General features: G+C 44.3%; 16 non-coding genes across 16 annotated transcripts; all 16 read right to left on the reverse strand.

The window, feature by feature from the left end:
• Window positions 1-16: 16 nt before the first annotated feature.
• trnav-aac (transfer RNA valine (anticodon AAC)) lies at window positions 17-89 on the reverse strand. Its single transcript has one exon. It is a non-coding gene; the product is annotated as a tRNA-Val (tRNA).
• Window positions 90-622: 533 nt separating this feature from the next.
• On the reverse strand, window positions 623-695 carry trnav-cac (transfer RNA valine (anticodon CAC)). Its single transcript has one exon. It is a non-coding gene; the product is annotated as a tRNA-Val (tRNA).
• A 785-nt stretch (window positions 696-1,480) lies between these two features.
• Window positions 1,481-1,553, reverse strand: trnav-aac (transfer RNA valine (anticodon AAC)). The gene has a single exon. It is a non-coding gene; the product is annotated as a tRNA-Val (tRNA).
• Window positions 1,554-2,076: 523 nt separating this feature from the next.
• Window positions 2,077-2,149, reverse strand: trnav-cac (transfer RNA valine (anticodon CAC)). Its single transcript has one exon. It is a non-coding gene; the product is annotated as a tRNA-Val (tRNA).
• Window positions 2,150-2,948: 799 nt separating this feature from the next.
• Window positions 2,949-3,021, reverse strand: trnav-cac (transfer RNA valine (anticodon CAC)). Its single transcript has one exon. It is a non-coding gene; the product is annotated as a tRNA-Val (tRNA).
• Window positions 3,022-3,820: 799 nt separating this feature from the next.
• Window positions 3,821-3,893, reverse strand: trnav-aac (transfer RNA valine (anticodon AAC)). Its single transcript has one exon. It is a non-coding gene; the product is annotated as a tRNA-Val (tRNA).
• An 809-nt stretch (window positions 3,894-4,702) lies between these two features.
• Window positions 4,703-4,775, reverse strand: trnav-aac (transfer RNA valine (anticodon AAC)). The gene has a single exon. It is a non-coding gene; the product is annotated as a tRNA-Val (tRNA).
• Window positions 4,776-5,846: 1,071 nt separating this feature from the next.
• Window positions 5,847-5,919, reverse strand: trnav-aac (transfer RNA valine (anticodon AAC)). Its single transcript has one exon. It is a non-coding gene; the product is annotated as a tRNA-Val (tRNA).
• Window positions 5,920-6,442: 523 nt separating this feature from the next.
• trnav-aac (transfer RNA valine (anticodon AAC)) lies at window positions 6,443-6,515 on the reverse strand. Its single transcript has one exon. It is a non-coding gene; the product is annotated as a tRNA-Val (tRNA).
• Window positions 6,516-7,048: 533 nt separating this feature from the next.
• On the reverse strand, window positions 7,049-7,121 carry trnav-cac (transfer RNA valine (anticodon CAC)). Its single transcript has one exon. It is a non-coding gene; the product is annotated as a tRNA-Val (tRNA).
• Window positions 7,122-7,920: 799 nt separating this feature from the next.
• Window positions 7,921-7,993, reverse strand: trnav-aac (transfer RNA valine (anticodon AAC)). The gene has a single exon. It is a non-coding gene; the product is annotated as a tRNA-Val (tRNA).
• Window positions 7,994-8,802: 809 nt separating this feature from the next.
• Window positions 8,803-8,875, reverse strand: trnav-cac (transfer RNA valine (anticodon CAC)). Its single transcript has one exon. It is a non-coding gene; the product is annotated as a tRNA-Val (tRNA).
• A 799-nt stretch (window positions 8,876-9,674) lies between these two features.
• On the reverse strand, window positions 9,675-9,747 carry trnav-aac (transfer RNA valine (anticodon AAC)). Its single transcript has one exon. It is a non-coding gene; the product is annotated as a tRNA-Val (tRNA).
• Window positions 9,748-10,280: 533 nt separating this feature from the next.
• On the reverse strand, window positions 10,281-10,353 carry trnav-aac (transfer RNA valine (anticodon AAC)). The gene has a single exon. It is a non-coding gene; the product is annotated as a tRNA-Val (tRNA).
• Window positions 10,354-11,162: 809 nt separating this feature from the next.
• Window positions 11,163-11,235, reverse strand: trnav-cac (transfer RNA valine (anticodon CAC)). The gene has a single exon. It is a non-coding gene; the product is annotated as a tRNA-Val (tRNA).
• Window positions 11,236-12,034: 799 nt separating this feature from the next.
• trnav-aac (transfer RNA valine (anticodon AAC)) lies at window positions 12,035-12,107 on the reverse strand. Its single transcript has one exon. It is a non-coding gene; the product is annotated as a tRNA-Val (tRNA).
• Between the last annotated feature and the right edge of the window lie 190 nt (window positions 12,108-12,297).

Below are 12,297 nucleotides of genomic sequence, written 5' to 3' on the forward strand. Positions count from 1 at the left end.
GATTTGGAGCTAGTAATGTTTCCGCCCAGTTTTGAACTGAGGACCTTTCGCGTGTTAGGCGAACGTGATAACCACTACACTACGGAAACTGAAGCTGTGCATACCAAACAGATTTTGGGCGGCACGTAGACTGGTGCCTAGGGACAGCTCAAAGGAGGTAGGGCGGGATGCTTTTTGTACGATGCAGAACATTTGCCGTTTCTTTTACAGCATGTCAAGAATAGCAGATGAGGCTCCCCTCCTATCCATAGTTATGAATATGTTGATGTTGCCATCAGTACTCATTCTTTGGGAAAGTAGTGTTTCTACCAAAGTCCGTTTCACACCTCAGCATCGGAGAATCTCTTGGAAATCTGCGAAAAAGGACCTTACAATAGAGATTATCTGCTGGAAATTCATTCCCACAGAGTTCCGGAGTGGTGCCTAGGGACAGCTCATAGGAGGTAGGGCGGGATCCTTTTTGTACGATGCAGAACATTTGCCGTTTCTTTTACAGCATGTCAAGAATAGCAGATGAGGCTCCCCTCCTATCCATATTTATGAATATGTTGATGTTGCCATCAGTAACGTGCAGTCATACAACTTCACACGAGAATGAAATAAATAATAATAGAGCTAGCAATGTTTCCGCCCAGTTTCGAACTGAGGACCTTTCGCGTGTGAGGCGAACGTGATAACCACTACACTACGGAAACTGAAGCTGTGCATGCTAAACAGATTTCGGGGGGCTCCTAGACTGGTGCCTAGGGACAGCTTATAAGAGGTAGGGCGGGATGCTTTTTGTACGATGCAGAACATTTGCCGTTTCTTTTACAGCATGTCAAGAATAGCAGATGAGGCTCCCCTCCTATCCATAGTTATGAATATGTTGATGTTGCCATCAGTACTCATTCTTTGGGAAAGTAGTGTTTCTACCAAAGTCCGTTTCACACCTCAGCATTGGAGAATCTCTTGGAAATCTGCGAAAAAGGACCTTACAATAGAGATTATCTGCTGGAAATTCATTCTCACAGACTTCCGGAGTGGTGCCTATGGACAGCTCATAGGAGGTAGGGCGGGATGCTTTTACAGCATGTCAAGAATAGCAGATGAGGCTCCCCTCCTATCCATAGTTATGAATATGTTGATGTTTCGAACAGAGGACATCAACATCATCAGAGGAAAGTAGTGTTTCTACCAAAGTCCGTTTCACACCTCAGCATCTGAGAATCTCTTGGAAAAGGACCTTACAATAGAGATTATCTGCTGGAAATTCATTCCCACAGAGTTCCGGAGTGGTGCCTAGGGACAGCTCATAGGAGGTAGGGCGGGATCCTTTTTGTACGATGCAGAACATTTGCCGTTTCTTTTACAGCATGTCAAGAATAGCAGATGAGGCTCCCCTCTTATCCTTAGTTATGAATATGTTGATATTGCCATCAGTAACGTGCAGTCATAAATCTTCACACAAGAATGAAATAAAGAGATTTGGAGCTAGTAATGTTTCCGCCCAGTTTTGAACTGAGGACCTTTCGCGTGTTAGGCGAACGTGATAACCACTACACTACGGAAACTGAAGCTGTGCATATCAAACAGATTTTGGGCGGCACGTAGACTGGTGCCTAGGGACAGCTCAAAGGAGGTAGGGCGGGATGCTTTTTGTACGATGCAGAACATTTGCCGTTTCTTTTACAGCATGTCAAGAATAGCAGATGAGGCTCCCCTCCTATCCATAGTTATGAATATGTTGATGTTGCCATCAGTACTCATTCTTTGGGAAAGTAGTGTTTCTACCAAAGTCCGTTTCACACCTCAGCATCGGAGAATCTCTTGGAAAAGGACCTTACAATAGAGATTATCTGCTGGAAATTCATTCCCACAGAGTTCCGGAGTGGTGCCTAGGGACAGCTCATAGGAGGTAGGGCGGGATCCTTTTTGTACGATGCAGAACATTTGCCGTTTCTTTTACAGCATGTCAAGAATAGCAGATGAGGCTCCCCTCCTATCCATATTTATGAATATGTTGATGTTGCCATCAGTAACGTGCAGTCATACAACTTCACACGAGAATGAAATAAATAATAATAGAGCTAGCAATGTTTCCGCCCAGTTTCGAACTGAGGACATTTCGCGTGTGAGGCGAACGTGATAACCACTACACTACGGAAACTGAAGCTGTGCATGCTAAACAGATTTCGGGGGGCTCCTAGACTGGTGCCTAGGGACAGCTTATAAGAGGTAGGGCGGGATGCTTTTTGTACGATGCAGAACATTTGCCGTTTCTTTTACAGCATGTCAAGAATAGCAGATGAGGCTCCCCTCCTATCCATAGTTATGAATATGTTGATGTTGCCATCAGTACTCATTCTTTGGGAAAGTAGTGTTTCTACCAAAGTCCGTTTCACACCTCAGCATCTGAGAATCTCTTGGAAAAGGACCTTACAATAGAGATTATCTGCTGGAAATTCATTCCCACAGAGTTCCGGAGTGGTGCCTAGGGACAGCTCATAGGAGGTAGGGCGGGATCCTTTTTGTACGATGCAGAACATTTGCCGTTTCTTTTACAGCATGTCAAGAATAGCAGATGAGGCTCCCCTCCTATCCATAGTTATGAATATGTTGATGTTGCCATCAGTACTCATTCTTTGGGAAAGTAGTGTTTCTACCAAAGTCCGTTTCACACCTCAGCATCGGAGAATCTCTTGGAAAAGGACCTTACAATAGAGATTATCTGCTGGAAATTCATTCCCACAGAGTTCCGGAGTGGTGCCTAGGGACAGCTCATAGGAGGTAGGGCGGGATCCTTTTTGTACGATGCAGAACATTTGCCGTTTCTTTTACAGCATGTCAAGAATAGCAGATGAGGCTCCCCTCCTATCCATATTTATGAATATGTTGATGTTGCCATCAGTAACGTGCAGTCATACAACTTCACACGAGAATGAAATAAATAATAATAGAGCTAGCAATGTTTCCGCCCAGTTTCGAACTGAGGACCTTTCGCGTGTGAGGCGAACGTGATAACCACTACACTACGGAAACTGAAGCTGTGCATGCTAAACAGATTTCGGGGGGCTCCTAGACTGGTGCCTAGGGACAGCTTATAAGAGGTAGGGCGGGATGCTTTTTGTACGATGCAGAACATTTGCCGTTTCTTTTACAGCATGTCAAGAATAGCAGATGAGGCTCCCCTCCTATCCATAGTTATGAATATGTTGATGTTGCCATCAGTACTCATTCTTTGGGAAAGTAGTGTTTCTACCAAAGTCCGTTTCACACCTCAGCATCTGAGAATCTCTTGGAAAAGGACCTTACAATAGAGATTATCTGCTGGAAATTCATTCCCACAGAGTTCCGGAGTGGTGCCTAGGGACAGCTCATAGGAGGTAGGGCGGGATCCTTTTTGTACGATGCAGAACATTTGCCGTTTCTTTTACAGCATGTCAAGAATAGCAGATGAGGCTCCCCTCTTATCCTTAGTTATGAATATGTTGATATTGCCATCAGTACTCATTCTTTGGGAAAGTAGTGTTTCTACCAAAGTCCGTTTCACACCTCAGCATCTGAGAATCTCTTGGAAAAGGACCTTACAATAGAGATTATCTGCTGGAAATTCATTCCCACAGAGTTCCGGAGTGGTGCCTAGGGACAGCTCATAGGAGGTAGGGCGGGATCCTTTTTGTACGATGCAGAACATTTGCCGTTTCTTTTACAGCATGTCAAGAATAGCAGATGAGGCTCCCCTCTTATCCTTAGTTATGAATATGTTGATATTGCCATCAGTAACGTGCAGTCATAAATCTTCACACAAGAATGAAATAAAGAGATTTGGAGCTAGTAATGTTTCCGCCCAGTTTTGAACTGAGGACCTTTCGCGTGTTAGGCGAACGTGATAACCACTACACTACGGAAACTGAAGCTGTGCATATCAAACAGATTTTGGGCGGCACGTAGACTGGTGCCTAGGGACAGCTCAAAGGAGGTAGGGCGGGATGCTTTTTGTACGATGCAGAACATTTGCCGTTTCTTTTACAGCATGTCAAGAATAGCAGATGAGGCTCCCCTCCTATCCATAGTTATGAATATGTTGATGTTGCCATCAGTACTCATTCTTTGGGAAAGTAGTGTTTCTACCAAAGTCCGTTTCACACCTCAGCATCGGAGAATCTCTTGGAAATCTGCGAAAAAGGACCTTACAATAGAGATTATCTGCTGGAAATTCATTCCCACAGAGTTCCGGAGTGGTGCCTAGGGACAGCTCATAGGAGGTAGGGCGGGATCCTTTTTGTACGATGCAGAACATTTGCCGTTTCTTTTACAGCATGTCAAGAATAGCAGATGAGGCTCCCCTCCTATCCATAGTTATGAATATGTTGATGTTGCCATCAGTACTCATTCTTTGGGAAAGTAGTGTTTCTACCAAAGTCCGTTTCACACCTCAGCATCGGAGAATCTCTTGGAAAAGGACCTTACAATAGAGATTATCTGCTGGAAATTCATTCCCACAGAGTTCCGGAGTGGTGCCTAGGGACAGCTCATAGGAGGTAGGGCGGGATCCTTTTTGTACGATGCAGAACATTTGCCGTTTCTTTTACAGCATGTCAAGAATAGCAGATGAGGCTCCCCTCTTATCCTTAGTTATGAATATGTTGATATTGCCATCAGTAACGTGCAGTCATAAATCTTCACACAAGAATGAAATAAAGAGATTTGGAGCTAGTAATGTTTCCGCCCAGTTTTGAACTGAGGACCTTTCGCGTGTTAGGCGAACGTGATAACCACTACACTACGGAAACTGAAGCTGTGCATATCAAACAGATTTTGGGCGGCACGTAGACTGGTGCCTAGGGACAGCTCAAAGGAGGTAGGGCGGGATGCTTTTTGTACGATGCAGAACATTTGCCGTTTCTTTTACAGCATGTCAAGAATAGCAGATGAGGCTCCCCTCCTATCCATAGTTATGAATATGTTGATGTTGCCATCAGTACTCATTCTTTGGGAAAGTAGTGTTTCTACCAAAGTCCGTTTCACACCTCAGCATCGGAGAATCTCTTGGAAATCTGCGAAAAAGGACCTTACAATAGAGATTATCTGCTGGAAATTCATTCCCACAGAGTTCCGGAGTGGTGCCTAGGGACAGCTCATAGGAGGTAGGGCGGGATCCTTTTTGTACGATGCAGAACATTTGCCGTTTCTTTTACAGCATGTCAAGAATAGCAGATGAGGCTCCCCTCCTATCCATAGTTATGAATATGTTGATGTTGCCATCAGTACTCATTCTTTGGGAAAGTAGTGTTTCTACCAAAGTCCGTTTCACACCTCAGCATTGGAGAATCTCTTGGAAATCTGCGAAAAAGGACCTTACAATAGAGATTATCTGCTGGAAATTCATTCTCACAGACTTCCGGAGTGGTGCCTATGGACAGCTCATAGGAGGTAGGGCGGGATGCTTTTACAGCATGTCAAGAATAGCAGATGAGGCTCCCCTCCTATCCATAGTTATGAATATGTTGATGTTTCGAACAGAGGACATCAACATCATCAGAGGAAAGTAGTGTTTCTACCAAAGTCCGTTTCACACCTCAGCATCTGAGAATCTCTTGGAAAAGGACCTTACAATAGAGATTATCTGCTGGAAATTCATTCCCACAGAGTTCCGGAGTGGTGCCTAGGGACAGCTCATAGGAGGTAGGGCGGGATCCTTTTTGTACGATGCAGAACATTTGCCGTTTCTTTTACAGCATGTCAAGAATAGCAGATGAGGCTCCCCTCTTATCCTTAGTTATGAATATGTTGATATTGCCATCAGTAACGTGCAGTCATAAATCTTCACACAAGAATGAAATAAAGAGATTTGGAGCTAGTAATGTTTCCGCCCAGTTTTGAACTGAGGACCTTTCGCGTGTTAGGCGAACGTGATAACCACTACACTACGGAAACTGAAGCTGTGCATATCAAACAGATTTTGGGCGGCACGTAGACTGGTGCCTAGGGACAGCTCAAAGGAGGTAGGGCGGGATGCTTTTTGTACGATGCAGAACATTTGCCGTTTCTTTTACAGCATGTCAAGAATAGCAGATGAGGCTCCCCTCCTATCCATAGTTATGAATATGTTGATGTTGCCATCAGTACTCATTCTTTGGGAAAGTAGTGTTTCTACCAAAGTCCGTTTCACACCTCAGCATCTGAGAATCTCTTGGAAAAGGACCTTACAATAGAGATTATCTGCTGGAAATTCATTCCCACAGAGTTCCGGAGTGGTGCCTAGGGACAGCTCATAGGAGGTAGGGCGGGATCCTTTTTGTACGATGCAGAACATTTGCCGTTTCTTTTACAGCATGTCAAGAATAGCAGATGAGGCTCCCCTCTTATCCTTAGTTATGAATATGTTGATATTGCCATCAGTAACGTGCAGTCATAAATCTTCACACAAGAATGAAATAAAGAGATTTGGAGCTAGTAATGTTTCCGCCCAGTTTTGAACTGAGGACCTTTCGCGTGTTAGGCGAACGTGATAACCACTACACTACGGAAACTGAAGCTGTGCATATCAAACAGATTTTGGGCGGCACGTAGACTGGTGCCTAGGGACAGCTCAAAGGAGGTAGGGCGGGATGCTTTTTGTACGATGCAGAACATTTGCCGTTTCTTTTACAGCATGTCAAGAATAGCAGATGAGGCTCCCCTCCTATCCATAGTTATGAATATGTTGATGTTGCCATCAGTACTCATTCTTTGGGAAAGTAGTGTTTCTACCAAAGTCCGTTTCACACCTCAGCATCGGAGAATCTCTTGGAAATCTGCGAAAAAGGACCTTACAATAGAGATTATCTGCTGGAAATTCATTCCCACAGAGTTCCGGAGTGGTGCCTAGGGACAGCTCATAGGAGGTAGGGCGGGATCCTTTTTGTACGATGCAGAACATTTGCCGTTTCTTTTACAGCATGTCAAGAATAGCAGATGAGGCTCCCCTCCTATCCATATTTATGAATATGTTGATGTTGCCATCAGTAACGTGCAGTCATACAACTTCACACGAGAATGAAATAAATAATAATAGAGCTAGCAATGTTTCCGCCCAGTTTCGAACTGAGGACATTTCGCGTGTGAGGCGAACGTGATAACCACTACACTACGGAAACTGAAGCTGTGCATGCTAAACAGATTTCGGGGGGCTCCTAGACTGGTGCCTAGGGACAGCTTATAAGAGGTAGGGCGGGATGCTTTTTGTACGATGCAGAACATTTGCCGTTTCTTTTACAGCATGTCAAGAATAGCAGATGAGGCTCCCCTCCTATCCATAGTTATGAATATGTTGATGTTGCCATCAGTACTCATTCTTTGGGAAAGTAGTGTTTCTACCAAAGTCCGTTTCACACCTCAGCATCTGAGAATCTCTTGGAAAAGGACCTTACAATAGAGATTATCTGCTGGAAATTCATTCCCACAGAGTTCCGGAGTGGTGCCTAGGGACAGCTCATAGGAGGTAGGGCGGGATCCTTTTTGTACGATGCAGAACATTTGCCGTTTCTTTTACAGCATGTCAAGAATAGCAGATGAGGCTCCCCTCTTATCCTTAGTTATGAATATGTTGATATTGCCATCAGTACTCATTCTTTGGGAAAGTAGTGTTTCTACCAAAGTCCGTTTCACACCTCAGCATCTGAGAATCTCTTGGAAAAGGACCTTACAATAGAGATTATCTGCTGGAAATTCATTCCCACAGAGTTCCGGAGTGGTGCCTAGGGACAGCTCATAGGAGGTAGGGCGGGATCCTTTTTGTACGATGCAGAACATTTGCCGTTTCTTTTACAGCATGTCAAGAATAGCAGATGAGGCTCCCCTCTTATCCTTAGTTATGAATATGTTGATATTGCCATCAGTAACGTGCAGTCATAAATCTTCACACAAGAATGAAATAAAGAGATTTGGAGCTAGTAATGTTTCCGCCCAGTTTTGAACTGAGGACCTTTCGCGTGTTAGGCGAACGTGATAACCACTACACTACGGAAACTGAAGCTGTGCATATCAAACAGATTTTGGGCGGCACGTAGACTGGTGCCTAGGGACAGCTCAAAGGAGGTAGGGCGGGATGCTTTTTGTACGATGCAGAACATTTGCCGTTTCTTTTACAGCATGTCAAGAATAGCAGATGAGGCTCCCCTCCTATCCATAGTTATGAATATGTTGATGTTGCCATCAGTACTCATTCTTTGGGAAAGTAGTGTTTCTACCAAAGTCCGTTTCACACCTCAGCATCGGAGAATCTCTTGGAAATCTGCGAAAAAGGACCTTACAATAGAGATTATCTGCTGGAAATTCATTCCCACAGAGTTCCGGAGTGGTGCCTAGGGACAGCTCATAGGAGGTAGGGCGGGATCCTTTTTGTACGATGCAGAACATTTGCCGTTTCTTTTACAGCATGTCAAGAATAGCAGATGAGGCTCCCCTCCTATCCATAGTTATGAATATGTTGATGTTGCCATCAGTACTCATTCTTTGGGAAAGTAGTGTTTCTACCAAAGTCCGTTTCACACCTCAGCATCGGAGAATCTCTTGGAAAAGGACCTTACAATAGAGATTATCTGCTGGAAATTCATTCCCACAGAGTTCCGGAGTGGTGCCTAGGGACAGCTCATAGGAGGTAGGGCGGGATCCTTTTTGTACGATGCAGAACATTTGCCGTTTCTTTTACAGCATGTCAAGAATAGCAGATGAGGCTCCCCTCCTATCCATATTTATGAATATGTTGATGTTGCCATCAGTAACGTGCAGTCATACAACTTCACACGAGAATGAAATAAATAATAATAGAGCTAGCAATGTTTCCGCCCAGTTTCGAACTGAGGACATTTCGCGTGTGAGGCGAACGTGATAACCACTACACTACGGAAACTGAAGCTGTGCATGCTAAACAGATTTCGGGGGGCTCCTAGACTGGTGCCTAGGGACAGCTTATAAGAGGTAGGGCGGGATGCTTTTTGTACGATGCAGAACATTTGCCGTTTCTTTTACAGCATGTCAAGAATAGCAGATGAGGCTCCCCTCCTATCCATAGTTATGAATATGTTGATGTTGCCATCAGTACTCATTCTTTGGGAAAGTAGTGTTTCTACCAAAGTCCGTTTCACGCCTCAGCATCTGAGAATCTCTTGGAAAAGGACCTTACAATAGAGATTATCTGCTGGAAATTCATTCCCACAGAGTTCCGGAGTGGTGCCTAGGGACAGCTCATAGGAGGTAGGGCGGGATCCTTTTTGTACGATGCAGAACATTTGCCGTTTCTTTTACAGCATGTCAAGAATAGCAGATGAGGCTCCCCTCTTATCCTTAGTTATGAATATGTTGATATTGCCATCAGTACTCATTCTTTGGGAAAGTAGTGTTTCTACCAAAGTCCGTTTCACACCTCAGCATCTGAGAATCTCTTGGAAAAGGACCTTACAATAGAGATTATCTGCTGGAAATTCATTCCCACAGAGTTCCGGAGTGGTGCCTAGGGACAGCTCATAGGAGGTAGGGCGGGATCCTTTTTGTACGATGCAGAACATTTGCCGTTTCTTTTACAGCATGTCAAGAATAGCAGATGAGGCTCCCCTCTTATCCTTAGTTATGAATATGTTGATATTGCCATCAGTAACGTGCAGTCATAAATCTTCACACAAGAATGAAATAAAGAGATTTGGAGCTAGTAATGTTTCCGCCCAGTTTTGAACTGAGGACCTTTCGCGTGTTAGGCGAACGTGATAACCACTACACTACGGAAACTGAAGCTGTGCATATCAAACAGATTTTGGGCGGCACGTAGACTGGTGCCTAGGGACAGCTCAAAGGAGGTAGGGCGGGATGCTTTTTGTACGATGCAGAACATTTGCCGTTTCTTTTACAGCATGTCAAGAATAGCAGATGAGGCTCCCCTCCTATCCATAGTTATGAATATGTTGATGTTGCCATCAGTACTCATTCTTTGGGAAAGTAGTGTTTCTACCAAAGTCCGTTTCACACCTCAGCATCGGAGAATCTCTTGGAAATCTGCGAAAAAGGACCTTACAATAGAGATTATCTGCTGGAAATTCATTGCCACAGAGTTCCGGAGTGGTGCCTAGGGACAGCTCATAGGAGGTAGGGCGGGATCCTTTTTGTACGATGCAGAACATTTGCCGTTTCTTTTACAGCATGTCAAGAATAGCAGATGAGGCTCCCCTCTTATCCTTAGTTATGAATATGTTGATATTGCCATCAGTAACGTGCAGTCATAAATCTTCACACAAGAATGAAATAAAGAGATTTGGAGCTAGTAATGTTTCCGCCCAGTTTTGAACTGAGGACCTTTCGCGTGTTAGGCGAACGTGATAACCACTACACTACGGAAACTGAAGCTGTGCATATCAAACAGATTTTGGGCGGCACGTAGACTGGTGCCTAGGGACAGCTCAAAGGAGGTAGGGCGGGATGCTTTTTGTACGATGCAGAACATTTGCCGTTTCTTTTACAGCATGTCAAGAATAGCAGATGAGGCTCCCCTCCTATCCATAGTTATGAATATGTTGATGTTGCCATCAGTACTCATTCTTTGGGAAAGTAGTGTTTCTACCAAAGTCCGTTTCACACCTCAGCATCGGAGAATCTCTTGGAAATCTGCGAAAAAGGACCTTACAATAGAGATTATCTGCTGGAAATTCATTCCCACAGAGTTCCGGAGTGGTGCCTAGGGACAGCTCATAGGAGGTAGGGCGGGATCCTTTTTGTACGATGCAGAACATTTGCCGTTTCTTTTACAGCATGTCAAGAATAGCAGATGAGGCTCCCCTCCTATCCATAGTTATGAATATGTTGATGTTGCCATCAGTACTCATTCTTTGGGAAAGTAGTGTTTCTACCAAAGTCCGTTTCACACCTCAGCATCGGAGAATCTCTTGGAAAAGGACCTTACAATAGAGATTATCTGCTGGAAATTCATTCCCACAGAGTTCCGGAGTGGTGCCTAGGGACAGCTCATAGGAGGTAGGGCGGGATCCTTTTTGTACGATGCAGAACATTTGCCGTTTCTTTTACAGCATGTCAAGAATAGCAGATGAGGCTCCCCTCCTATCCATATTTATGAATATGTTGATGTTGCCATCAGTAACGTGCAGTCATACAACTTCACACGAGAATGAAATAAATAATAATAGAGCTAGCAATGTTTCCGCCCAGTTTCGAACTGAGGACATTTCGCGTGTGAGGCGAACGTGATAACCACTACACTACGGAAACTGAAGCTGTGCATGCTAAACAGATTTCGGGGGGCTCCTAGACTGGTGCCTAGGGACAGCTTATAAGAGGTAGGGCGGGATGCTTTTTGTACGATGCAGAACATTTGCCGTTTCTTTTACAGCATGTCAAGAATAGCAGATGAGGCTCCCCTCCTATCCATAGTTATGAATATGTTGATGTTGCCATCAGTACTCATTCTTTGGGAAAGTAGTGTTTCTACCAAAGTCCGTTTCACGCCTCAGCATCTGAGAATCTCTTGGAAAAGGACCTTACAATAGAGATTATCTGCTGGAAATTCATTCCCACAGAGTTCCGGAGTGGTGCCTAGGGACAGCTCATAGGAGGTAGGGCGGGATCCTTTTTGTACGATGCAGAACATTTGCCGTTTCTTTTACAGCATGTCAAGAATAGCAGATGAGGCTCCCCTCTTATCCTTAGTTATGAATATGTTGATATTGCCATCAGTACTCATTCTTTGGGAAAGTAGTGTTTCTACCAAAGTCCGTTTCACACCTCAGCATCTGAGAATCTCTTGGAAAAGGACCTTACAATAGAGATTATCTGCTGGAAATTCATTCCCACAGAGTTCCGGAGTGGTGCCTAGGGACAGCTCATAGGAGGTAGGGCGGGATCCTTTTTGTACGATGCAGAACATTTGCCGTTTCTTTTACAGCATGTCAAGAATAGCAGATGAGGCTCCCCTCTTATCCTTAGTTATGAATATGTTGATATTGCCATCAGTAACGTGCAGTCATAAATCTTCACACAAGAATGAAATAAAGAGATTTGGAGCTAGTAATGTTTCCGCCCAGTTTTGAACTGAGGACCTTTCGCGTGTTAGGCGAACGTGATAACCACTACACTACGGAAACTGAAGCTGTGCATATCAAACAGATTTTGGGCGGCACGTAGACTGGTGCCTAGGGACAGCTCAAAGGAGGTAGGGCGGGATGCTTTTTGTACGATGCAGAACATTTGCCGTTTCTTTTACAGCATGTCAAGAATAGCAGATGAGGCTCCCCTCCTATCCATAGTTATGAATATGTTGATGTTGCCATCAGT

This window comes from Leuresthes tenuis, unplaced genomic scaffold, assembly GCF_036924035.1.
Source record: "Leuresthes tenuis unplaced genomic scaffold, fLeuTen1.0.hap1 SCAF_6, whole genome shotgun sequence".
Lineage (NCBI taxonomy): Eukaryota > Metazoa > Chordata > Actinopteri > Atheriniformes > Atherinopsidae > Leuresthes > Leuresthes tenuis.